The sequence below is a fragment of the Tauraco erythrolophus genome, chromosome 1 (genome assembly GCF_009769465.1).
Source record: "Tauraco erythrolophus isolate bTauEry1 chromosome 1, bTauEry1.pri, whole genome shotgun sequence".
Classification (NCBI taxonomy): Eukaryota; Metazoa; Chordata; class Aves; order Musophagiformes; family Musophagidae; genus Tauraco; species Tauraco erythrolophus.
Window position 1 is genome coordinate 14,923,533 of NC_141465.1, and position 26,784 is coordinate 14,950,316.

The window sequence follows — 26,784 nt, forward strand, 5'->3', positions numbered from 1 at the left end:
ACTGGCAGCCCAGAAAGTCAACTGTATCCTGGGCTGCATCAAAAGAAGTGTGGCCGGCAGGTCGAGGGAGGTGATTCTGCCCCTCTACTCAGCTCTTGTGAGACCCCACCTGCAGTACTGCGTTCAGCTCTGAGGCCCCCAACATAAGAAGAACATGGAGCTGCTTGCACAAGTCCAGAGGAGGGCCATGAAGATGATCCAAGGGCTGGAGCACCTCTCCTATGAAGACAGGCTGAGAGAGTTGGGGCTGTTCAGCCTGGAGAAGAGAAGGCTCTGGAGAGACCTTAGAGCAACTTTCCAGTACCTAGAGGGGGCCTACAAGAAAGGTGGAGAGGGACTTTTTACAAGGATGTGTAGTGACAGGACAAGGGGCAATGGCTTTAAACTGAAAGAGGGGAGATTTAAATGAGATACAAGGAAAAAATTTTTTACAATGAGGGTGGTAAAACAGTGGAACAGGTTGCCCAGAGAAATTTTGGGCTCCCCATCCCTGGAAGTGTTCAAGGCCAGGTTGGATGAGGCTTTGAGCAATCTGATCTAGGGGAAGGTGTCCCTGCCCATGGCAGAGTGGTTGGAACTAGATGATCTTTAAGGTCCCTTCCAACCCTAACCATTTCATGAAACCAAGCTGGAGGAATGTGTTTGAGTTATTGAGCTTTGTATTAAACAACAGTTACTTTCCAAGCTTTTGAGTTATGAAATAAAAGAACCCCAAACAAAGCAAATAATAAAATACTGTGTCTCTATTTCAACCCTTTTGACACTGATATTAGGAAGGCTATTTCTACCCAGGGACAGTAAAGATATTTCAGCACGGGCTGATAGACTGATTTGACAGGGACTTCCATGGCCGCAGAGGGAAATGTTTCTTTTAATGCCAAAGATTTGTGGCCCCGATTCAGAGGAGCGCTTCTAGGCGTGAATAAAGCACAGCCTGATGTCTCCTTCATCGCTGGGGAGCCTGTGCTCAGAGTCTGGCACACACAGACCACCCAGCGCAGTCCAGGCTGCGGCCAGTGCCATTTGCAATGGGATGACAAGCCTGGCACAGCAGGGAAAAGGGGCTCCAGGAAAATCCACATGCTCTGTTGAGGTCCTTGTGCTTAGGCTGACTGATCTGAAATACTGTAAATGTAAAGGCAGGCCTAATACTATTGCCTGAGAAATAGGCTTCTTAAGAAATCTCAGAAAATATTAGTGCATAATAACGTAGCAGACAGTCTTTTCTTTTAATTTGGATTGGCCTCACACAGCTACAAAATTCTCCCGGTTACAGCACAGCCAGGCGAACTGGTATTATTATTTGCAATACCCTGGTGACAAATGAAAAAGGAAGCCTAGTAATTTTCATGCAATTAGAAGACACTACAAAATTCAGGACAAGGAAATTATGTGTTTACAGCAAAAAAAGAGTGCAGATATGATTCTTTCTTGTGTCCCAAAGCTTACAAGAAATAATCCTGAGGCACACGGCTCTAAAATGCTGTTTCAATTGAAAAGCAGAAAAAAAAAACCCAAACTTTAATAATGCTTTCAATTTCAGCTAAAAAAACTTTCATAAATAGCTTGAATTTTTTAAAATGGAATTACATAAATTTTGATTTCTAAATTACATATTGCCATACTCTGGTATTACCATACTACATCAATTATCATTAGCTACAAAAAACCCTATACTATCAAATATAAAATGATGATGGTAACACAAACATTTATGAAATCTCAGTATGACTCCTGTGATACACTTTGAATGTATTTTCCAAGGAAACTTTTCTCTGCAATGTTCTTTATGACAGTATTTCAACTTAAAAAACTAAATAGATTTAGCATGAGATAATGAGGTTCAAGATACCCAGAATAATTTGTAGCAGTCATTATGGTTTGGAGTAGTTCTTAACTGGGAACCCACTACTGAAATCGTAAAGACAGAAGGCGTTTGATCAGCAGCCAACAATAAAGTAGAGTCTCCTCTAAATAAGATACAGCATGCAGAAGAATTTGTTTTAATCACAGAATCACAGAATGTTATGGATTGGAAGGGATCTCAAAGGATCATCTAGTCCAATCCGCCTGCCGGAGCAGGACCACCTAGATCAGATCACACAAGAACGCGTCCAGGTGGGTTTTGAACATCTCCATAGAAGGACTCCACAACCTCTCTGGGAAGCCTGTTCCAGTGTTCTGTTACCCTTACTGGGAAGAAGTTCTTCCTCATGTTTAAGCGGAACCTCCTATGTTCCAGCTTATATCCATTTCCCCTTGTCCTATCATTGGATGCCACTGAGAAGAGCCTGGCTCCATCCTCATGACAGCTCCCTCAGCCTTTCCTCATAAGGGAGATGCTCCACTCCCTTAATCATCTTTGAGGCCCTGCGCTGGACTCTCTCAAGCAGTTCCTTGTCCTTCTTGAACTGAGGGGCCCAGAACTGGACACAATATTCCAGATGCGGCCTCACCAGGGCAGAGTAGAGGGGGAGGAGAACCTCTCTCCACCTACTAACCACACCCCTTCTAATACAGCCCAGGATGCCATTGGCCTTCTTGGCCACAAGGGCACATTGCTGGCTCATGGTCATCCTGCTGTCCACCAGGACCCCCAGGTCCCTTTCCCCTGTGCTGTTCCCCAACAGTTCAGTCCCCACTTGTACTGGTACATGGGGTTGTTCTTACCCAGATGCAAGACTCTACACTTGCCCTTGTTGTATTTCATTAAATTTCTCCCCACCCAACTCTCCAGCCTGTCCAGGTCTCTCTGAATGGCAGCACAGCCTTCAGGTGTGTCGGCCACTCCTCCCAGTTTAGTGTCATCAGCAAACTTGCTGACCATGCACTTTATTCCCTCAACCAAGTCATTGATGAATATGTTGAACAATACTGGTCCCAGTACCGACCCTTGAGGGACTCCACTGGATACAGGCCTCCAACTGGACTCTGTCCCACTGACCACTACTCTCTGGCTTCTGTCCTTCAGCCAACTCACAATCCACCTCACTACCCAATCATCCAGACCACACTTCCTCAGTTTAGCTGTGAGGATGCCACTTCCTGCCCTTGTCTGCAGCTGAACCTGGTGGCTGCTTGCTGCACAGAAGTGGCACCCTGTCGTGGTTTGGGCCACTCCGGCAGCTAAACTCCTCACGGCCCTCACTCACCTCCCCCACCCCCTGGGGATGAGGAACGGAATTAAAGGAGAAAAAGAAAAGAGACCCGTGGATTGAGATAAGAACAATTTACCACTACTGCTACCAGTATATATATATCTTTACATATATGTGCAATGATAAACATATACAAATGAGTGATGTACAGTGTAATTGCTCACCACCCCTTGACCGGGGCCCGTCTCATCCTGAATTAATGATCCCAAAACAGATGAATCAGGATACTGCAATCCCGGATGAATGGGAGGCCCGAAAATAGAGAGGGAGACAGAGAGAGCACTCCGAGAGTCCGAAAGTGAGAGTCCCAGAAGAGCAAAAGCCCTTCTTTCCGGCTGTCTCTCACTTTTATACTGGGCATAACGCTGCATGATATGGAATACTAATTGGCCAGTTTGGCCCTCAATTCTAAGTCTATGTACAAATCATAAGGAGAGTCGTGGACCTCCCGTCCCGGGCATGCTCCCCCCTATCCTGCTGTGCTCCTGCACACTGGCAAGAATACGGCAAGCTGAGAAGTCCTTGAGACCTCAGTGCCAACTACAAACATCAGTGCGCTGTCAGTGTTCTTCTCAGAGCAAGTCTCAGACCAAAACCAAAACATGGAGCTCTTCCAGCTGCTAAAAAGAAGAGCTGACTCTGTCCCAGCTGAAACCAGGACACACCCACAGGAACAAAGCCCTTTTGAGTGCCACCCAGTTGGAGGCAGGTATTTCCCACCCGCCTTGTGATGGCAATGATCAAAACAATGACTAAAAGCTATCTTAAAAGCGGGTGCAACAAAGCTCAGCATGAGGAGAAAGGAATTTGAAATACCTGGAAGAGCATTTAACAGGCTGAGGAAGAAAGGTCTTAAGCTCCACTTGATGGCCTTTCTGTCGAGTAGACACTTCTGAACACCAAATCTCATCAGCCAGGATTTCAGGAGATGTGCTAGGCTTTGGTGGGTGGAAGACTATGGAACCGGGGAGAGAGAGATCTGGGCAGGAAGGGTAATTTTCTTTGCAGTTCATTAACGCTCCTGGCAGCTTCAAATATCTGAACTTGGCTAAATTTCAGAAGTTGACAGCAACTATCAGCAGCTAAAGGGGGGAGGGAACCATTGGGAGAGGCAGAAAGGGGTGGCCAAACATTCTCTAGAAAGTGGGGAATATATGGAACTCTGATATGTAGAAGAACAGAATAACAGAGGGATTAGCTGTTTGCAATAAAAGTGCAGAAGTGGAAAAAAGCAAGAGTGTAGGAGTGTGCACGTGACAGACACAAGATGTTGAAAGGACGACATCCTCAACATCCTACGTGTGCTAAAGTAGCAGTATTTATTTTAAGGTTTCCTACTGAGTCAGTCTGTTTCTCCATGAAATTACAGAAATACAACCGGGCCTACAGGTTCTACAGGTCTACCCTCGGCGTAGAGCTGCTACCTATAGTGAAACGTCATCTTCCCCCTCTGGTCACACCGCCAAATAACGCTGGAGCACAAGAGCAGCCCACCCACCTGCAGGTGGTGGAGGCGATTTTCTCCCGGCTTTTCCTGGCTCTGCTTCTCCAAGTGCCTTTCACCAGGGAGCTGATGCTGCAGGAGGGGAACATCTGGATGGAGGACCAACAGGATCCGTTCACTCCCTTGAGGTCCCTGCTGTACTCCATGAGACTGCTGCTCTGCAGCATGGGCTTTGAGGAGCAGGTGCTGGCTGTCGAGGCACAGGGTGGCTGGGATGCCCTGCTCTGCACCGAGACCCACCTCTCAGGAGTGTGCATTGTGGCCAGGGAGATGACGAAGACCCTGAGACACCTGTGCTCCGCCATATTCTGCTGCCTGGCAGAGTCCCTCAGGGTGGAGGACCCCATCCAGGAGATGGTCACCATGGCCTTCCTGATCGAGAGGCTGGACTGCACCAACCTCAACAAAGAGCTGGACCGTGCCCTGGAAATCTTCCCAAACTGAAGAGCCAGTGCCTGGAGATGCCCAGACTGGTGCTCAGGGGCATCCTCACACTCAGCGAGAGGCTAGACATAGCAAAGAAATCCCTTGTCCTGCTGCCTGTCATCATGGAGCAGCTGGAGCATGGTGACGGTGATGCCAGTGACATGGTCTTGCCCGTGCTCGCCAACATGCTCCAGCTCCCGGAGGGGAAGGAGTCCAGCCACACCGCCCTGGCGCTGGCTGACAAGCTGCGGCGGCTCTTCGACAACGAGTCGGCCACCGTGTGGCAGCTCTCCATTGATCTCTTCCGAGACACGATGGGGCTCATGGCGGGTGCCAAAAGGAAGAAGATGAAGGAGGTGGTGTGGGACAGCCTGCTGCTGCTGCTCTTTCTCCTGTACGGTGAGGACAAGAGCGTGGCCAAGGCCTCCCAGAAAGCCCTCCACAGCGCTGGCTGGTTCCTGAAGTGGAAGCAGTTGGTGCAGCTGGTCAAGACTGCGCAGGCGTGGAAGATCGGTGAGTGTCTGCTGGCCAGGAAGAAGAGCAGGGCCAAGGACTACCTGCACCAGAGCCAGCACTACCTGCAGAACCCACAGGAGCTCCTGCAGCAGGAGACCGTCAGGTTCCTGGGGCTCTTGGGACGGCAGGTGGTCGATGGTGAGAGGAAGTACATCAGAGAGGCCCTTCAAGGCGCCAGCAAAGATACCAGCCCCGCGGTCACCTCCCTGGCGATTCAGACGCTCCGCATCCTTGAAGTAGGAGGAGGAGGAGAGCCCAAGTCAAGGCTTAACCTGCAATGGCTGCGCTCGCAGCTGTGGAAGGCACGGTGGAGGTGGCACCCGGCCCCCAGCGAGGCCTCTGCTCAGGCCGAGGCGAAGTAGCAGCTGCAGCCCCCCGGCACTCCCCGCGCCGAGGTCCTGAGCGCCGAGGGGAAGCTGTGGGCAGCCTTTCGGGCTGTTGATGAGGAGGTGTCCAGCGACTCTGAGCCAGAGAGGGAAGGGCTGCGCCGGAGCGGGTGCTGGTACCTGTGGGGGTGGTGGTGCTCATGCTGTCCCCGCACCCCGTCGTTGGAGCGGTGGTGGCGGGAGGCTGCGGAGGAGGAGGTCGAGGAGATGCCGCAGGAGAAGCAGCTTCACCTGGCCAGGCTGCATCTGGAGCAGCTCCGCCAGCACGAGGAGGAGTGGGAGTGGGCAGCGGCAGAGGAGGAGTTGGCAGTGGCAGAGGAGGAGACGACCCAGCCGGCAGATCTCACCGGCGGCTGGCTGAAGGAGGACATGGTGCAGCCTCCAGATCCGGCCAGCATCTGAGTGCTTCGGGGCCATCAGCTGCCTGTCACCTGCCTGGTCATCACACATTGTGGCTGGAAGAATGATCTATAAAAGCTGCTTGTAAATTGCAATAAATGTCTCTGGTATCAGCAAATCAGCAAATTTCATTTCCTTCTGTGTTCTTTGACCCCGACAGACTTCATTACACACACTCTATAGCAGAGCCTTAACAGACCTGAGTTTGATTTGGCTGAGCAGTGTTGGCCACTCCAGTTACAAATACCTTCTTCATCACTCACTTGGATGGATGGGAGAGCGGAGGAGATAACAGCGAGTGGCAAGGCACGGCTCCTCGCAGCTGTGGCCACGCGTGCCCAAACCAGCAACAACCTTGTGGCCTGGAGCGCCCGGCCCTGCACCACCTGCCCTCCTGCCCCAGCCCTGTCGCACCTCTAAGCAGTGTTTTGTTTTAATTTGTTTTAATGCCAAGTAATAATTTATTCTAAGAAAATGTACTCGTGGAACATATGTTCTCTGGAAGGAGTTTTCCTGTGCGGGCCCATGGGAAGAAGGTGAGATTGCACCAGAAATGCACGCCAAACCATAAAGTTAGTCTTGCTCTGCCCTCCCTTTTCAAGAAACAACCAAAGCATAGACCATATTTCTGTTTTCTGAACGACTCTGTTCTGCAATATCCAGTCTGAATCTCTCATACTCTCAGAAACATACTGAGAGCTGAAAAAGAGCTATGACTGGTAGCTTCCTCCTGTTTCTTTCACTAGCGCAAGTCTCGGTTAATCCTTAAAGCCAGGTAACAACTCACCTCTTGTTTGTCTACTCCTTCCTTAGGCACACCTTTGCACTGCTTCAGCTACTGCTCATCATTCTTTCTTTCATGGGTGACGTACCACGTCAGACTCAGATGCTGGACTGAGAGTCAGTCACCCTGCAGAGAAACTCTCTGCATTTTATCATTGGTCATGCAAGCATCTTAGAGAGGGTAACATCACACTGTAGTGATGTAGTCGTAGTAAGACAAACATGCTTAGTAACTGCAATCAGCCTGCATGGTGCTCCTCAGACATGTGGCTTAATCAGTGGCACTTCTGCCACTGAATTGGCTTTACAGAGAGGCTTTACAATTTGCCTCACTTTTGTGCTCTTTTTGACTACCCACTTCCAGTAGCATTAGGATTACATCACTTGGCGTTCATTAGTTTTCCTTCTGGCACCTTACTCATTTAAAGTGACTCGTGTGCTTAAGCACCATGTTATACAAGGAGCTTAATGTCTGCTTTCCTTCTTACATGTAAGAGCGAGGCGATATTCCCAATTCTTACATTAATGCAGCCCCATATGGTTAACATCTCCTGCTGGAAACACACCCCAATAAAAGCATTCTTAAACAGATAACGCTTACGAAAAAGCACTGTGCTGTTACAGGGATCTAGGATACTTTGCCAACATTTATGAACCTTTTTTTCTGTGCAGACACAGTCCTTAAATCTTTCGCAAAAACAGAGTGGCATTGCAGCAAAGCTAGAAAAAGATTCCCTTCCTTTGGAAAGAGACTGCTCCATTTTGCCATCTGTCTTCATCAGAGTTCTCCTGGCCAGAAGCATTTAAAATAATTTATCTAATAACGCCCCTTGGGGAAGTCCTGTCTTGGTGTATGTTTGGCTTTGAAGCCAGTTCATTGGTGACATAGAGTGAGCCAAACTAGCAGATGACACCCGGGGGAAGTTGTGCTTGTTTCCTCAAAGGTCAGTTCAGCAAAGATGGCAACATCTTCGTTTGGGCACGTGACTTGGGTACTCAAAGGCGCTGTAGTGACAACTTCACTGTTGCCATATGCTCTAACCATCTGGATCAAGCACGTGTGACGGATGTGGTAGGGCATTTTTTTTCACTTAGGATTGCTAACTAGAACCATGCATCTTTTGTAAAGAAATCTTGATTACTGGAAAAGTATATTTAAAATAACAACATAAACCCCATCATGTTTTTAACAAAAAGAGATATGAAAGACTTTGTGGTCATTCATTGGGTGTACAACTACTTGTGCACAGTATAAATGCCCAAAGCAGAAGGTAGGAACGTATCGCTTAGAAGTTCAGTCATTTATAGGTTGTGATTTTAATTGACTTCATTAGTTCACAATAAGCTTTGCTAGCTCATGTAGAGATTTTAAAATGTTTTAAAATGTTTAAAGTGTTGCTGTGGAACAATATAAAATTAAAAGTTCAATCTCTCTCAAGTCCAACGGCGCGGACACAGATACTGATAGTCCAGATCAGACCATCAAACTTTGGCTCACAGACTTTTGGGGCGTGCTGTTACAACCACCTATATTTCAGCAGTCTATTACACAGGAAAGAAAGAATGCAATAAGCTTTGGGTCTAATGCTAGAGACGGGAGAATTTCGACTGTTTTGCTTTATGTATTTGCTTAACTATGTTTTATAGTTTTAAAAAAGCCAGATTTTTTTAAAAAGAGTATTTTTAAAAGGATATAATATCCACAGTTTTTAGGAACATCTGCTTCCTATAAGTGACAGCTGGAGTTATGAGAGACTTCAGGTTTAACACAGGAATTGAGAAGTTCTTCTTCTATTATAAGAATAATAGTTCTTATTCATATCTAATTTAAGTTGTTTTTTTTAAAATACACATTTGCATGTTTGCATGGCTATTTGTCTATGGTTCCAATCCTGATACTATATATGCTGGATTCTACAGATCTCTCATGAACATTTTTGACTCTGGTTGGATTGAATAGGGAACAACATGCTGCCCAAAGAATGAAGGTAATAGAGAACAACGTGATGTATACAAATCTGATGACCTGACCACACATACTGATGGAACTGTGAGATCCATAAGATTCAACTTCTCTCTCCCCACTACTCATGCAATCAATCCTCAGTAAAATTTTATAATATTTTCTGGTGGGCCAGTTTTAATACTTTGAATTTCAAAATGACATCTTCACATCTCACTAACTTTTTTCTCCTTCATTTGCTTTCATGTTTTTTCCAGAGATTTACTCATCTGACTTGCTCTGTACCTTTAAGAGAATGTTTTGATAATCTAACATGCAAAGGCTAGAAAAAAAAGATGAACAATAAAGCCAGGATTGAGATCTTGGCATCACTAATTTATCATTAATTAAGCGTGCATATATCAAAGACAAAGATAAAATGGAGTGTGGTGATCTGGATGAATCATGTTCATCAAATAAAATATTGTGAAAAATATCAATTAATCTAATTTGCATTAGGAAATATTTAATAATAGATGCAAATCTATTATTTCCGTAGTATCTGCAGTTGATATTTATAGTTTTATAGTAAGTCATCCAAACTGAAGAATGAATACAGGCATTGAAAGAGTTCATGATCAAGCTCAATCACAACTATCACACAATGATTTGCATTTTCAAATTATTACTTGAAATCCATGCACTTGAGATACTGATGAGCAGGGAATAATTATTCACTGTCTTTTATAATAAAAGAACCGAGGAACATCAAGAGACTCTGGGAGGTGACAGGTTCAAAACAAACAAAACCAGTCTTTTTTCATACTGTCTACAATTAAGCTATTGAATTCCTTGTCAAAAGGTGTTCAGGATGCTTAAAGTTTCTAGAGGTTGAAAGGCAACTGAGCAAGTTGATGGAGGAAAAAAAAAATCTATTGAAGGCTGTTGAATATAAAAGGGTACTCCAGTGTTTTCAGAAGTGCCTGAATTAATAATTATTGAAGCCACAGAAAATATTTCTGGATTTATGAGAAAGAGTACACTACTAATACTCATCCTGTACTTTCACAGGCTTCTGCAAAAAACATAGTTACAGGTAGACTTTTAATCTGACCCTATGCAGCTGTTCTTACAGAACGTCTGTCTCTCGAGTTTTTATTTCAAACGTACTGTAAGCTGGTGTTTCAAAAGCAAGATTATGCATCACAGGCTTCTAGACTTAGGTTTACTAAACCTGGGATGATTTTTACTAGATTTAAAGCAGCAAAGGCAAAGTCTGATTTCATCTCCACCAGTCAGTTATGTGGTGCAGCAGCTAAACCAGCAAGAACCATCTCAGTGAGAAGCTCCTTGAGCTTATGGGGCACTCAACTCTACAGCAGCCCAATAAGCCTCAATACTGTCAGACAGTGACCCCACTCTTCCCAGGACAGGGCAATTTTAAGCACCTTTACTTCTCAGTTTTGCAAATATAAAAGCATCTCCATCCCCCCCTCAAAGTGCGTTGTGAAGAACTGAAAGAAGAAAATAAACAGACGACTCCAGGAAATCTAAGAGAATATGAACTGTCAATAGCCAGATGAAAAATATTGACCTACGGTTAGATTTTCAGATCATCAGAAGCTACTGTTAATTCATTGTGGGCTGCTGTGGAGGGATACTGGCAGTATGTTTAATACACATGAAGATCTCTCCTATTTCCAAATCGGCATCTCTTTGGAAGAACCGCTAATACCACAAGCTGCAATCAGTCTTTCCTGAAACAATGTAAGTTGGTTTAATAAGGTGCAATAAAACATTTAAATTAATCTTTGAATGACAAGTGCATGATTAACCCCATGGGAGACAAAAAGAGAAGCATTATACATTTGTTTAATAACTTATTTCTTTTTAAGAGAACTAAATATTTATTGCAATTTTTCTGAAAAAAGGGAAGAAAAGAGTTTCTAAAGTAAATAATCCCTTATAACTGTGTAATATTTGATCCTTTATGAATATTTGTTTTTAAAATGTAACAGAAATAATACTGTGTAATTGGTAAATCCGGGCAATCTGCATATTCTGGGCCCTGATTTAACAGACTGCTTTAAAATTAAGGAACTGACTAAGCAAAGTGGAATTCAAGAATTGTATGAGAAGAGGCAGGAGTTGCAGCAGTGCCTGATGTGGTATGAAAGCCTGAATCACAAATCTCCTCTTGTGGCCTGCCTCCAGCCCCGGCTTTCATATTTGTTATGTACAGGGGCTTGATCAAGAAGCAGTAGCTCAGGTCTGTCAAGTTTACTGCAGGTAACTATCCTATTACTTCAGCATCCTTGGTGGAAAAATTAATCAACATTCATGTTGGTAAACATTTTTTTCCTCTCATGGGCATTGTTACAGCACTAAGACACTGGTTTTGCAAACACTTACAATTTTCCAAGTTGCAGCTTCCCATGCTCTACTGTTTGCACCCAAATCTTCCATCCTAGTAATGAGGACCTTCCTAGGTGGCAGCAGCAGCACAGCATCTCCTGATCTGCTGAGTCACACCTCCAGCCTTACATTGTTCTCTTCCAGCAATTCAGTAGCAGTTTCAGCCTTTAGTATTACTTCCAGCTTTTTATAGGTGCAAAATAATACATTTCGGCGCAAGGGTCAGAGATATCCCTAAGGAGGATGTGGTGGCCATGAAACATCTCCACACTCATGGCACAGAAGGGCCATGGAGAATAGATGCACCATTTCAAATTGTCTTGCATGTTTCTACTTGCATGAGATAGTTTGGGAACTTTTATTTTAAAAAGTGTAAATATGTATGGAATAATATTTGGCTTAAATGACCTACTAGCAATCTTTAAGTTTAGATGTGTAGAAATAACTGCAGGAACATGGCATTAGTCTAATGTCACAAGAGTCAACATTCCAGTGGAACAGGTATACGTACATCAGCAAACGGTAACCTAACTGAGATGTATTTAAAGCTGGAGGAAGAAAAAATTCAGCACTGAAAACAATAAAACAACAATGGGAGAAAAAAAGAATAAACTGTTTGTATCTTCATCTTTGTATGTCCTGTTCTGATAACAGCACACTCCTGCATCCCATAAAGTTCTCACTTCCATTGCCAACAGGTATCATCTGGCAATATGCTCCTCATCTTTACAATTTAATCTCAGAGAAAACCTTCAGGTGGACATTCCATTATTTTATAACAATATGTGTGCATATGTAACCATTCTTTTATTTGAGAAACTATTCTGACTTACTGCTGCTGAAGTCACTTAGCTTCTCTTAAAATAGAGCTGTAATACAATCACAGAACTGTAAAACATTTTTAAACACAGTGTTTCTCAGAATCACAATTTATGCTTAAATTTGATGACTCACAAAAGCTCTGTATTCACGGCTCTCATGATGGTTCTCGATTCCTCAGAAGGGAAATGTCATGTAGTCGTCTATCTTAGTATTTCACCAGCTGAGCTGTGGAGTAAAGCAGAATTCAGAGTATGTTGTGGTTTTAGGCTGATCCAGCAACTAAAACTCACACAGTCGCTCCTTCTCCAGTAAAGTGGAGAGGAGAAAAATATAATAAAGGGACTGAGGGTTGGGACAAGAACAGAAGGAGCACCCACCGACCATGGTCCCGGGAAAAACAGACTCAGCTTTCTTAAAGCAAAACAATTTATTAATGGTTACTTAAAAGGACAAAGGGAAACAAAACCGGTTACTTGAGAGGATAAAAAGAAACAAAGCCAGATCTTAAAACCGACACCATCCTCCCCCCCAGCTTTCCTTTTCCTCTCAGCTCTACCTCCTCCCCCCAGCAGCACAGGGGGCAGGGGCTGGGGGAGTGCAGGTCAGTTCATTCTGTGCTGTTACTGCTGCTTCTTTCTTAAAGGAGAAGGAGTCCTTACACCCTTTTCCCCTGTTCCAGTGGATCCCCTACTCACGAGGAAAAAAATCCACAAACTTCTCCAGCATGAGTCCAGCCCACTGGAAACAATCCTTCCCCATGGATTGCCCCAGTGTGGGCTTTACCACAGTCTCGCACTCTTAGGGAGTTGTAGCCACTCGCTCCAGAGTGGGTCGTCACGCAGACTCCAGATGCCTCTCTACCTTGTCGTGCATCCCAACACGACCATCCTCAGGCTCAGGCATCTCGTCTCCACGGGCTGCGAGTGGGTCTCTACTCCACCGAGGCCACCCTGGTTGCAGGGGGGCTGCCTGCCATCTCACCACCATCCGCAGGGGAAACTCGGCTCCGGCACACCTCCTCCCCCTCCATCCTCACTGACCTGGTGTTGATGCGGCTGTTTCTCTCAGATCTCAGTCCTCTCCAGGTGAACTCAGCCCAGTGGGCACCCCGGGAGTGGGGTGCCCCCGAGTTCCCCAGCTGGCTCCACCGTCGCCATCCTCAGTGGGCGGCGCCGGCCCGACGCAGGCAGCTGCCCAGCCGGGAGCCAGGGAGCGGGGGCAGTGCCCTCCTCCCTTCTCTCCTCGCTCCTGGGCAAAGCACCTTTTCCGGTTCCTTTGTCCCAACTTAAATAGGGCAATTCGCAGTGGCATGATTGGCTCAACCCCGAGGGGGATGAGAGTCCGATCTGGTGGCCAGAACCAGGTCTAACACGGTTCCAAAACCAGGGAGGTCACAGGGAGCAAAGCCCCTCTCCTGCCACCAGAACCCCGCACCCCCCCCCCCGCCCCCGATCAAACCATGACAGAGTATCAGGCCAATAAACTTCTGACTGCTTCTCCTGAAACCCACAGAAAACCCAAAGCAGAGAGAGAGCAGGCTGTGCTGAAAAGGGGGCAGTGTGCTCAAAGCATTGGGAAGTAAATAAAAACAGAATTTCAGAAAGAAAAAGGAACACATATTTATTCAAAATTAGTTAATAAACTGCCCTATGTAAGTATTGCTAAAATGAAATCATATTTTAAATGCTTGGTTATGCATTCCTAGGAGGCAATGTCCATACATGCATTCAGCTCTTCTGTTTTTGAACACTTGAAACAAAGTTGTTACTGCGACTTATGACATGCTGGACCATTCAGAAACTTCATACAGTTTTCCCATGTCAGTTTGTGTATTGCAACTCCTTTAGCTAAAATACCAAGTATTCGAGATGTGCGTTGTGAAGGCACTGTACTTCATTGCTACTGCCACCAGAAATGTGGAGTGGAACTGCCCACTGCCTTTACCGACACAAACCAGGACTTCTAAAGATATTGCTGAGATCGGCAGCATTATAGGCAGCTGTATATGCGCACAGGTATGATATTTATTAATTGTGAAGTCAGCTCTGGCGGCCACAGAGTTAAAAAGCCTTCCAGTGAAAGGCAAATTCAGCTTTTTGACAGAAATCATGTTCAGCTTACGTAAGAAAAGCCTTTAATCTGCTGCCCCACCATTTTACTCATTTTTGGATTTCACTTCAAATATGACTATATCAATCAAATATGATAGAGCTCCTGGACTGCTTCACATTTGGGAGCCTAAGGGAAGTATCTCATAATGTTGCATGGCTCACCTCACCAGTATGTTACTTTCCTCTTTAATCTGATTTGCTGGAGTCATAAAAACTTCCATTGACTAAAATAGCCAGTTTATATAGATGGAGTAGCACCAGGGAAGAGAAAAGCGTATTTCATGAAAAATAAATCAGATATGAACATAATGGCATCTCAATGGGTTTTATAAAGATTCATTTTAACTAGATGATTTAACGGAGTGAGTGGAAAATAGGTGGAGAAAGGGGAAAGAGATAAGAGAAAAGAAGGGAAAAAATACTTAGCTGACTAAATGGTGACATGAAAGAAATACAAGCAGCTTTTGAAAGAGGATAGGGGCAGATGGGCTTACTGAACCCATGAAACTAGCAGGCATATCTTCCCTGAAAGAAATCGACCCCAATACTGACCCCTGAGGAACGCCACTTGTCCCTGGTCTCCACTTGGTCATCGAGCTGTTGACCGCAACTCTTTGAGTGTGACCATTCAGTCAATTCCTTATCCAGTGAGTGGTCCATCCATCAAATCCATGTCTCTCCAATTTAGAGACAAGGACACGCTGGAGGGAAGGGATGCCATCCAGAGGGACCTCGACAGGCATGAGAGGTAGGCCTGTGAGAACCTCATGAAGTTCAACAAGGCCAAGCGCAAGGTCCTGCATGTGGGTCGGGGCAATCCCAAGCACAACTACAGGTTGGGTGGAGATTGGATTGAGAGCAGCCCTGACGAAAAAGACTTGGGAGTGCTAGTAGATGAGAAGCTCAACATGAGCCGACAATGTGTGCTGCTAGCCCAGAAAGCAAATCGTATCCTGGGCTGCATCAAAAGGAGAGTGGCCAGCAGGTTGAGGGAGGTGATTCTGCCCCTCTACTCTGCTCTCATGGGACCCCACCTGGAATACTGCGTTCAGATCTGGAGTCCCCAGCACAAGAAGGACATGGAGCTGCTGGAGCGGGTCCAGAGGAGGGCCACGAAGATGATCTGAGGGCTGGAGCACCTCTGCTATGAAAACAGGCTGAGAGAGTTGGGGTTGTTCAGCCTGGAGAAGAGAAGGCTCCGGGGTGATCTTATAGCAGCTTTCCAGTACCTAAAGGGGGCCTACAGGAAAGCTGGAGAGGGACTTTTTACAAGGGCGTGTAGTGATAGAACAAGGGGCAATGGCTTTAAACTGAAAGAGGGCAGATTTAGATTAGATATAAGGAAGAAATTTTTCACTCTGAGAGTGGTGAGGCACTGGAACAGGTGGCCCAGAGAAGTTTTAGATGCCCCGTCCCTGGAAGTGTTCAAGGCCAGGTTGGATGAGGCTTTGGGCAACCTGGTGTAGTGGAGGGTTTCCCTGCCCATGGCAGGGGGGTTGGAACTAGATGATCTTTGAGGTCCCTTCCAACCCTAGCCATTCTATGATTCTATGATTCTATGATTCTATGACTCTATGATTCTATGACAGGTGGATGACGTCAGTTGCTTTCCCCTTATCTACTAACACTGTAACCCCATCATAGAAGGCCACCAAATTTGTCAGGCAAAATTTTCCCTTAGTGAAGCCATGTTGGCTGTCACCAATCACCTCCTTATTTTACATGCACCTTAGAATAGTTTCCAGAGAATCTACTCATGTAGCTGACTCATGAGACTGAACCATTCAAATCATCATCCAAATGGTCATTTTGAAGTTTTCCACTTAACCATATTACATGTACAGTTTTGCTTTTTTTTTTGCTGGTTTCTTGGATTCTATGGTTACATTTGCAAGGATAAAACTTTACACATCATGTTTTTATGTTTTTGACTAGACGTGAATTTGTGTATGTATGTGCAATCAAATGTAAGTATTTTTGTAAATTATATATATGACATCAATGCTGAGTTACCTATAAGAAAAACAGATTCCCTCTGTTATCTTTGAAGCAGGGCAAGAATGATTCGTATGAGTAAGACTAGATAATTTAATAAAAGATACACAAGAGAGGAGAGGCAAAATATATCATGCTTTCATTTAAGAGAAGTCCAAAATCACAGATAAGTGAGGGATTCTGAAATTTTACAAAAATAATACTTATTTATTTGAACTTCTCATCGAGGGAAAAAGATCATCACCCCTATTTTAGAGATAAACAAATCCAGAGAAAACGCAAGGGAGCTTAAGTGACTCATTCAAGGCCACAGAGGAAGCCTGTGTCAGAATGAACTAATGTCTAGATGGTGCCAAAACACTATTTAAGAAGGTACTGTTAGCTTAAAACTTCCCTTTTTCGGAGAATGGCAAGATATGCTATCCATTGTGAAATGCATCCAGCTCACAGACTTTCATTTAATGCTAGTTTAAAGCATTAGCTGCAGTATTATGATAGCTCTTATTATAAAAACACTGCTGTGCAGAAGGAAACCCAGATATGACATTTGATCAAAGCTGAATGTCACAATGAAGATCTGTTCATTTTTGCACAGCAGAAAGGCATTTGAAACAAATTTTTTTGATGGCCACCTAGAGGTTTAACCAAATGATTTCTTTTGAGTCTTCTGTCATGATTTTCACCCTCAGTATCTCAAATTACTTGGGGCGGAGGAAATATGTAAACTACATCAGTAGAATGCCAGAGGATAAATGGAAAGAAAAGGTTATTGGAGAAAGTTAGGTGCTCTAGTCTGCAAGAAGAGTATGGTAATAAAAAATTGTAGGTATACAATTCAATTTACAGATATTCACAAAATAGGTGCATCAGACAATGATCGATGCTATCTTTTAAAGGAAACCATGCATTATAGTAAGGGAATAAATACACAGAGTATTTATATATTTGCCATATCTGCTGAATTAACCCTATCCCCTAAACTACTACCAGCAACAGAATTAAAATATTTATAATTGCATAAGGATGCTTCCTGCTGATTCAGAATAGCCTAAAGCTATCAGAACATGTTTTACGCGAGCTACTCCTCACATTTTTCAAGAATCCTCCCTGAAAAATATTCACAACACCTGTAGATAACCCACTCACATGCATGTAGTGACGATTCAAGAAAAATGGAAGAACACACAAACTTTTAATCTTCCATCTACTTCCCAGAATTACAAGATGCAGAACGGAGAAGGGTGGCTTAATGGATGATTCGGCATGTTTTGATTAGCAAAGAAAACTGTATATTCACTTTCTCACCATATGTACATATTACTATATACATCTAAAAATGTCAGAAGTTAGAATTTGTTGTTTTCAAACAGGTTCAGGAATTCACTGCTCTTCCTGCTCTGGAGTCTGCGATAGTCAATGTTATTCTGCACAGTTTGTATGGAATTCATAAGCTATTAAAAAATCTTCAGTGGAACAAGAATGTTAGTCAAGACCTTGAGTCCAAAATGAGATATTGAATCTGTTTTGACAGATTACCAATTCAGACCTACAAATTACACACTGGACCTTGTCAACAGTAGTGAGAATGTGTACCACATTGTATATAGGACAAAAGATGAGTTTGTGAATGCTGGTCTTATCTCGTGCCCCAGCCTGCCATGGGGTGTCCTTAGTATCACACAGAATTTAAGTGCTGTAGAGAGAAATTAGTGATGGGTGAGTGATCCTTACAGATAACATTTACATTAACCTTCTCCAGGACTCACTAGTCCTCTTCTTCACTGTTTATGCAGCAATGGAAAACATACAACAAAGGCCTCTGAGTCAGGTTGTGCATCAGCACAAAATATAAACAAGAATTCAGGATAACTAGAGGACATACATGAAATTAAGTCCTCATTATAGAGTGGCATAAGATACATTTTTACACAGCAACATTTATCTCCTTTATAAATATATAATAACAGCAGCTGTCTGATTCATCTTTCCCCAGACACCTAGACCCTAAAGGGAGAATGGTTAATTTTCTCCAGTTCTCCAGTTCCAGTTCTCGTTGCTCCAGAAGGAGCAGCCCGAAAGTCATTCCGCATCCCATGACCTGAAAGGGAGAAAGTTTTGCAGGCTTTCAAAAGACCATTTTAGCTTCAGGCTGTTGAGCGAGGTTTGGAAAACGAAGAGCCCCAGTCTGACAGTAATAAGTGAAAAGAACATGCTCTAGTTCTCTTCAGGCAGCATGGGGCATGTTTTTTTTACTTTTTTAAAAGCTGCTGTAAGAGGTAACTGTTGTAAAAATCTGTTCTATAAAAGGAAGATTTCTTTTCCCACATTAAAGTGCAAATTAAACTTTGCTCTGTGGTGGCACTTTTTAGAGAGGTGTAAGGAATGTCCAACCGAGTAGGCAACGGACTGAACATTACCAAGGGCTTTAAATATGTTTCACAAGTCCCATATGGTGAGAAAAGCTCTCCTGACAACACATGTAAGAGCCAGACACTGAAAGAAGCAAGTACAGATAGGATGTCTGATCCCGCACTTCTCACATGGGGAAAACTCCCTTTGAAGTCCAGAGGAATGTGAGCAAGGATTGCTGCTTCTATCATTGTTCTGTCATCCGCTATCACGCGTCTAATTTAAAAGCACAATTTCAATTTGAGAGGCTAATTCTCATCTTTCTCCCCATCCTTATACCATTTTCTTCATTAGTAGCTATTTTTAACCTAATTCAGCTGTCTGTGTGATGTAACCAGATCATTCGGCATCTGTCATTCAATCATAAAGGGAAATTTATGCAGGAGATGTGTTACAATTTAAAGATAGCATTTGTATTTCAAAAGTTAAAAGATAGTGACGCTCACCTGAGGAACTGCCCTTGAAATCCTACCAGCCCACACCCTAAAAGATGTGACAGCTAACTGAATGCAGCCATCAGCCAGTGACTAGAGCTGTCATCCTGGGTGCAGATGGGTTGAGTTCAGCCAGTGGGTCTGCCAAAGGGGATCTCAACACCTTGCAGATACCAGCAGAGGACTTGAACCAGGAGACCAGATTTTTGTGCAAAGACTAGTCCAGTGGGCTGTTCTGAGGATCCCTATCTGATCAGCTCCTCTGAAAAGACAGAAAGGGGGACATCGATTTCTGGATCAGGATGAATTCAGAGATTGACTCGGAGAACAGGTTTCCCAGTCTCATAAGGATTTGTGGGAGCACGGACTTTCTTTTCTGTCACTACTCTTATCCCACCAAAAATGTGTTTTCTAGCATCTTAGAAACTGTTAACACTAAACCCTGCAGACTGTAATGCAGGGTCCAGGGGTATGTGGAATTTTGAACATCATGACTGGAATTTTCGGCACCTCATTCCTCTGTGAATGTACTCTATCATAAAGTAAAGGCCCTCAGGATACATTATATTAATTCCGCTCTAATTAGCTTATGGAATGAAGGTCGAGGTCCCCAAGCTTGATTATCTTTACATTTAAGGGTAGAGTTCATGGGATATTTTTAATCCAAATGCCGACACTGTGCTGATTACATTTAATCAAAGAACAAATAAAAGCACACTCATTATTGAATAATATAATGCATATAAAAATATTTATGTCTATTTGAAAAGCCATTCCTTTTCTACCGTCAATATTAAAAGCAACACTGACAAGAGAATGCGTGCTCCTCAAGATTAAAACTTGAAAGGACACCTCAGAAATACCAGATCAGGATTCCTGCATCCCCTTCTACTACAAAACTGGAGTGCAGGGCTGTGGAAGGGTGTTTTGCTGTTTTAATTCTTTTTTAAATTGCTGTTATTATTGTTGTTACTGTTACTATCACTAACACTATTTTTTAAGAGATGGTCTTAATCTGGCAAACTAACTCCCCTATATTTGTTTGAACAGTGTCTACTCTTAGAAGACTATAACCATGACAATCAACATCCCACTTCTATTGTTTGTAGTTGTCCCCTTGTGCTAAGGGGAAAGACGTCAAATCAACTTCTAAATGGAAAGGAGAAAATGTATGCGTATTGAGTGTATCTGTAATATTTTTTTGCTCATACTTAGGATTTCTTTCCCATAAAAGTTTCCAAATTTACGGGTGAAACAAAACAGGCAGCGATTGTATTCCGAGTTTCTGGTGCTTGATAAAATGGGTGTTTTCAACTGATACTTTCTTAATTCATCTTCTTATATAGCTGTAAATGTGAGACGGGACATTAAGCGATGAAGAGGCTGTTCAGCTAGTTGTACTTCAAGACAGATTGGAAATGCCTCTCCAAATGACTAGGTTGTCTATTGCAGCAAAACACACATAAAAGAATATAAGGTAATTTTAGCAATTTTGCTAAAATGTCAATCAAACTAATTTTGCCAGGTTATTGCCAGACCGTAGAATATAAATATGCATCAGAATCAGGCAGATCAGTCTGACATGAAGAATCCCATTGTAAAAAAAATATAGGATGTCCTTACTCTTTGACGAACAGTTGGAATTTACTTCCTAATGCTCAGAATGTGCTGGAAAGTAAATTCGTCAATATTGAATACAATTTAAGTGACATTTCATTATAAAATACAAACAGAATAATGCCTCAATAAACTAGTAACGTCATATTTGGAACCAATATAATTTTATTTTTTAGTAACAGTTGTGATTTTTTGAGGGTACCATAGACTATAAAAATAATGCTGAGATCCATTTTCTAACATGCAGTCTTCTTGTTGAAGATTTTATATTTGACTTTTGAGGTAGTCATTTTAAAGACTTTGAGAAAATGACTTAAATGTTTTGAACACATGAAATGCTGTGCTGATTATTTAAAATTGAAAGTTATTTTGCTTCCCAAAGTTTGACAAGAAACACGAGCTTTAAGGTACTGAAAGCTTTCCCTATTTCAGCCTGTCATTCTCTACCCTGTAATTTCAGTGTCCTCTTAGAATAGTACCTTCAGTTCACTTTATATTGGGATAAAAAATTATACAAGACCCTTGTTGAGAATTTCCTGTAAGATAAATGAGTCAAGCAGGTATGACATCTGCTGTATGTAGATGATCCAACCTAGTGTCTCTTTTCGATAATAATAAAGTGTTTTACCCTTCACCACACTTTTAGTTTAGCTAGCAATAAAACCAAACAAACAGAAAGTACAACCAAACAGAAGCTTTCTACCTTCAGGGCTGCCACACAACTTTTTTGTGAAATCAGGGAAGGTGTAACCTTACAGAAAACATAGTATGCACTTTGCCAGCTTTCTTCCAGAAAACATATGGCATTTGCAACATCCTGTCACAGCTGGTTAAAGATTAAACTTTCCAGTAGTTCTTGTTAAGAGAAATTATCTAGCACAGCCAGTTGTTATAATGATATTATAATATTTATAATGATATAAAGAGGTTCGATTTTAGAAGCAATGGCTTTATTTTGGTTCATTAGGTAGAATAGATGCCCACTGGATCAGGAAGGACCTGGACCACATCCATGTTATATGAATAGTAGAGCGGAATCTCGTAACTAATTAATACTAAATTCTAAATTCATCTCCTCAGCTGGTGGAGGAAAAATTGGGTCAGTTCCGCTTTCACTTTAAACTGTGGAGGTGGGTGGGTGGGAAAGGAGTGGACTAACATTTATTCAGTATAGACAGTCATGGAAAAAGGACCCCAAGACAAACTGGAGAGTTATTATTTGAAAAGTGTAAATGCCACTTAAATTCAAAAACCTAACAAATAGTTCCTTTCGGAGTTGACACGTCACCCTCTCTGTATGTCATTTCAGGGAACTTGTTCTTTCTTTCTCCTAACCTCACTCTTGGGATAGTGTTACACTACCCCAAGGCCAGAGCACTGCAAGGTCTCAGCGTGGCCTAAAGCATACATGAACTCAATGAAAAGTCTTGGCTTTAAATGGTTAGAAACCACTTGGTTTTTGAAACTTGTAAAAAAAAAACATTTTCACTATGTAGTGTGAAAAACCCCCATTTTCACTATGTAGTTTCAAAAAAAGTAAAGTTTAACCAGAGATTTTGACTAACTTCAGGACAAAGAGAGGTCTGTAGCAAAGCCCCAGGCATCTCGTGCCAAGGTAGGCTCCCTTTTGAACACAACATTATGCCTTATGACTGGCACTAATACTCAAATCAGGGGAGCAGCTACTGGGGGTTTGGTCAAATGAATCTTTTCTTACCACGTTCTTGATTTCCATGGAAATGCAGAAGAAATGAGGCTTCAGTCTTTGTCAGCATGTTATGTTGTACTCTTTTCAACACTCCTGGAGTAAACAACTATATGTAAAAATAAAACACCAGAAAGAAGGTCACAAAAATTCAGCCATCAGATTCATCTAAGTATATTAGTGACAGGGTTTGCACTTTGAATCTTGTTTTATAAATGCGTGGCATATTTTAAGTAATAGAATATAAACACAATTTTGACATAATTAATCTGAAGCTTGATGGGAAATAACTGCCAACATTTTCTGGAACGCATTTTTAAGAACACCTAATTTCATTCTTCTAGCTTGCACTGAATGACTCAGAACTTGAAACGAAAATAACCTTTTTTCTTTCACAAAATAGTATATGTGAGCTCAGCCAATTTCAGTGCTCCCATCTTGGTCTCTGGCAGCTGAAAGCACTGCATATAAAGTTATTCTTTTGTTAGAATTGCTTTTTAAACTCAGAAAGAATCCCAAGGTATTTTTCTATTATCCATAGAAGTATATCTTCATTCTTTATAGCAAGATTATCATTGGTTTTTCATTTCTTCTACTTTTATAAAGTGTAAGATCTGATCCAGACATTTATTTTCAAGCAGCCAATTATATATGTCATTTTTACATTCTAAATTCTTTCTTCCTCTATAGGTCTAGTTTTATACACTGTAAACTGCCTATCTATAGCACTGAATTTTGCTAGGTGAACTTTGAGGAAACCATATACTCAGGTGTAGTTGTCATCTTAGATACTAGACATTGATGTGTTACTTTTGGTTTACAGAAGCAGTTAACAATGTAATCATGTGAAGTAAAAAACCTTTTATTCTTCTGTTTGGTCTTTTGTTTAGGTATTCTATGCAAAACAGTGGGGATTAACAGTATATTTACTTTGAAACATTTCTGAGCAGCCTTTAGCTAAAATGCATTTTAAAAATGTTAAGTAGATACATAGGAATAATGAAAAAAAACCCAAAGGGTATATTTGTTACCTCACTAATGCAAGAGTTTTTCATTAGTGTTTTTCCATTAGTGAACAGTTAGTCACTGTTCAGTTTTTTATTCCCTACAAAAAATAAGAAACAGTGCAGAAAGCAATGGGGACACTCTTTTACAATCAGTACTGTTGATCTTGAACAATGGGTAACAGTAGCATGTATTTCTTGAATAAAATTAATATTTCCATGACCTTACAGGTTTCCTCTTTAAATAACTGCTAAATCACTGCTAAATAAAGGTATACTTTATGTGTAAGCATGTAATTACATAATAAATTAAACAGAAGTATGCTGACAAGGCAGGTAGTCTTCCAAGGATGAGTGAGGATATTCTGATGAGGATTATATTGAGTGTCTAAAAGGCATGATGATGCTTTATGATGCCATGCTTTCAAGGGAGAGTTTCTCTACAGCTCTTGTATCTTTCTACAAGAAAGTGGCACATAAGATCTTGTGTAGATCTTCTGGAGCACTATGCATCGAGGGAATACGCATCTGGAGAGAGAGACAGATGAAAGGCTGAGCCTGTTCACACCCTGTTCATGCCCTTGGGTTATGGTTTTCCCTGGAAGAAAGGGGAATATATTATTCGTGAATGTGCATTTTGTGCAGTTCATCTTTTATGAATAACAGCTGAACATCATGCATGGAGTAGATTTAATTTCTAATTTTCTACTGGCAAAATCTCTAAAATAGTGGAAATATGTAACAGTCATTCAGATACATGTGTAAGGGAGAGATTCCTATTTTTTTATAGAAGTACAAATAGATAGTTCAAATTCAGTCTTAGTTTTTCAAACATCTTTTTAATCTTATGACCTATATCTGCATTTCTGATAGAGGGAATATGAACCAAATTGTCTAATAAAATTATAGTAATTTAATGCAGCATACTGTAATATTAATAAAGTGCACACCATACAATTATGGTGATTAACTTAAATTCCAATAAAGTTGTCATTAAGGAGAGTGTACTACATTATGTAATTGCTTCTTTCTGTGCTACAAAAATTATCTTTTAAAATACACAGAGTTACATTAAAAGGAAAGCTCCAATTTAACGAATGTATAAAGCAAAGTCTTTAACTTTCAATATATTCTATGAAGGGCTAATTTCTCAACAGTACTGCAAAACTGATAAAGAATCTGTTTCACCTTTGCCATCAGAAGACTAAGGAAAGTCAGGGTTTATATTTTTTGATTGTGTTTTGATTTCAGAAAACAAGCCACCATTTATCCTCCTACATGAATATTGGTTCCATAGATGTTCACCAAACAGTGACTGCAGGGTCAGCTAGAGCAGGCTGCTGTAATAGCTCTAGCCACGCTTTCTAGTTACGTTTTGAAAATCTCCAGGAATGGAGACGTCACTGTCCCTTTGCGCAACCTGTTTCATTGACCACTCTCACAGCAAAAAAAAAAAGCTTTTTCTTCTAATTATTTCACATTGTTGCCTGACAGTCTTTGGGAAATTCCTGAAATAATTCAAGGATATTATATGTGTGCAGGTGAAGTGACCCTGACTTTCAGGAAGATGAAGCCAAAGACACAGAGCAATCCCCTGTCAAGCAGTAAAAGAACTCTGAGTCCTTAACTGTCCCAAACCATCCATGCCTATCTATAGATAGAAAACACTGCACTTTCAGAAGTATGTCTGTTTAGTAACTGTTTTTCTAGCCTGGACTCGGACCACGTTGAGCAAGCAGCCCTTGGCTGTGAAACCTGGCAGCCAAGTGTCCCCAGCGCGAAGGGGTCGGACTCACTGACTGGTGCTGGGAGGTCACGAGGTGGGAGTGGGAGAGAAAATTTGTTCGACATTTGATAAGCAAATCTGTTTGGGCCAAAACAGAGCAATGAAAATGACTGCTAGCCGTAGACTCTGGGTGCAGATAAATGGTGGCAATTGTTTGTTTCCCTAGTGCTAATTGAACTGAACGAATATTGCTTTACAGGTGCTAGAAACGATCACCTCTTATAAAGGATGCATTTGGCTTTGCCATGACTGTTTCACATTGCAGGCTTACTGTTGTCCTGTGACCCACCAATACATTCTGCTTCTTTTCCCTCTCTTTCATTTTATAAGTGTGAGACCTTGTTCTTTGTGCTTCAAATGTATTTCATTCAATTTTTTCACTCAGACTCTGTCTGTGATACTTCAATCCTCTGCATTAGCAGTGCCTTCGAACTTTGTTTTACAACTAACATAACCAGTAATCATGTTTTAATGGAGATTTTTAAGGAAAATAAAGAAAGGTTAATTTCAATTTCGCCATGAGGAACTAAAGTCGTAACCTTCCTCCAGCCTGACAGGTCCTCTTTCAAAGCAGTATGCTATTGTCTTGCCTGCCTTTTAGTCAATTTTACCAAACATTTCTTATTCAGGTTCATGCCTTCTTCATTTATTGAATGTTTTTCTATATATCATCACTTGCATGTTCAAATAGTTAGAAACATATTTTTCTCTTTAGAAAGTAGCTGTCTCTACAAAGGAAAGTTTCTTCATATAGCACCTGATATGACTTGTCTCAAGACAGAAAAGAATTTAATTATGCGGGTTTATCAAGGGCACTTGAACTTCAGACTAGGCAGGACAAAACCTGTGCAAGTGTAGAGCTTTCTATTGTAGTCATGATCAGGTAGCCTCCTGCCTGTAACAAGGGATTTACAGAGAGACAGTTTTGTCTTTAGAATAAAGAAAAAAAATTACCAAATAAATAGTAAAACATAAAGCCCGAGCCTGACTCAGATAAAGGTAAAAATACTTTGGATCCTTACTCAAGCATTTCCAGAATAAGAAAGAAAACAGAGAGGTTAGAATCAAGTATGTCTTTTGTATCTTTTCGTAGGAATACAAGAGGGATACAGGACACCTAAGTGCTCCCTTTAGAAACAGCAATAAGAAGAAAGGCAAATGCCTTCTCACCTGTATGCACTCTGTTGTGGATTTGCAAACAGCACACTAAGAAGCAGGGATCCATACCAGCTGTTAGTCTGACTTGTAAAGCTGAAACTGACTCATATAATGAACTAAAACTTCGTAATTGTGTGGAAGTTATCTGAATATTTTCAGACCCAGTAATTCAAAAGATTAAGCTACGTGTACTCATGTGGGCAGATACACGTAG

General features: G+C 42.0%; 1 pseudogene; it reads left to right on the forward strand.

The window, feature by feature from the left end:
* Positions 1-4,425: 4,425 nt before the first annotated feature.
* Positions 4,426-6,392, forward strand: LOC147529372 (maestro heat-like repeat-containing protein family member 7; annotated as a pseudogene).
* The last annotated feature ends 20,392 nt before the right edge of the window (positions 6,393-26,784 follow it).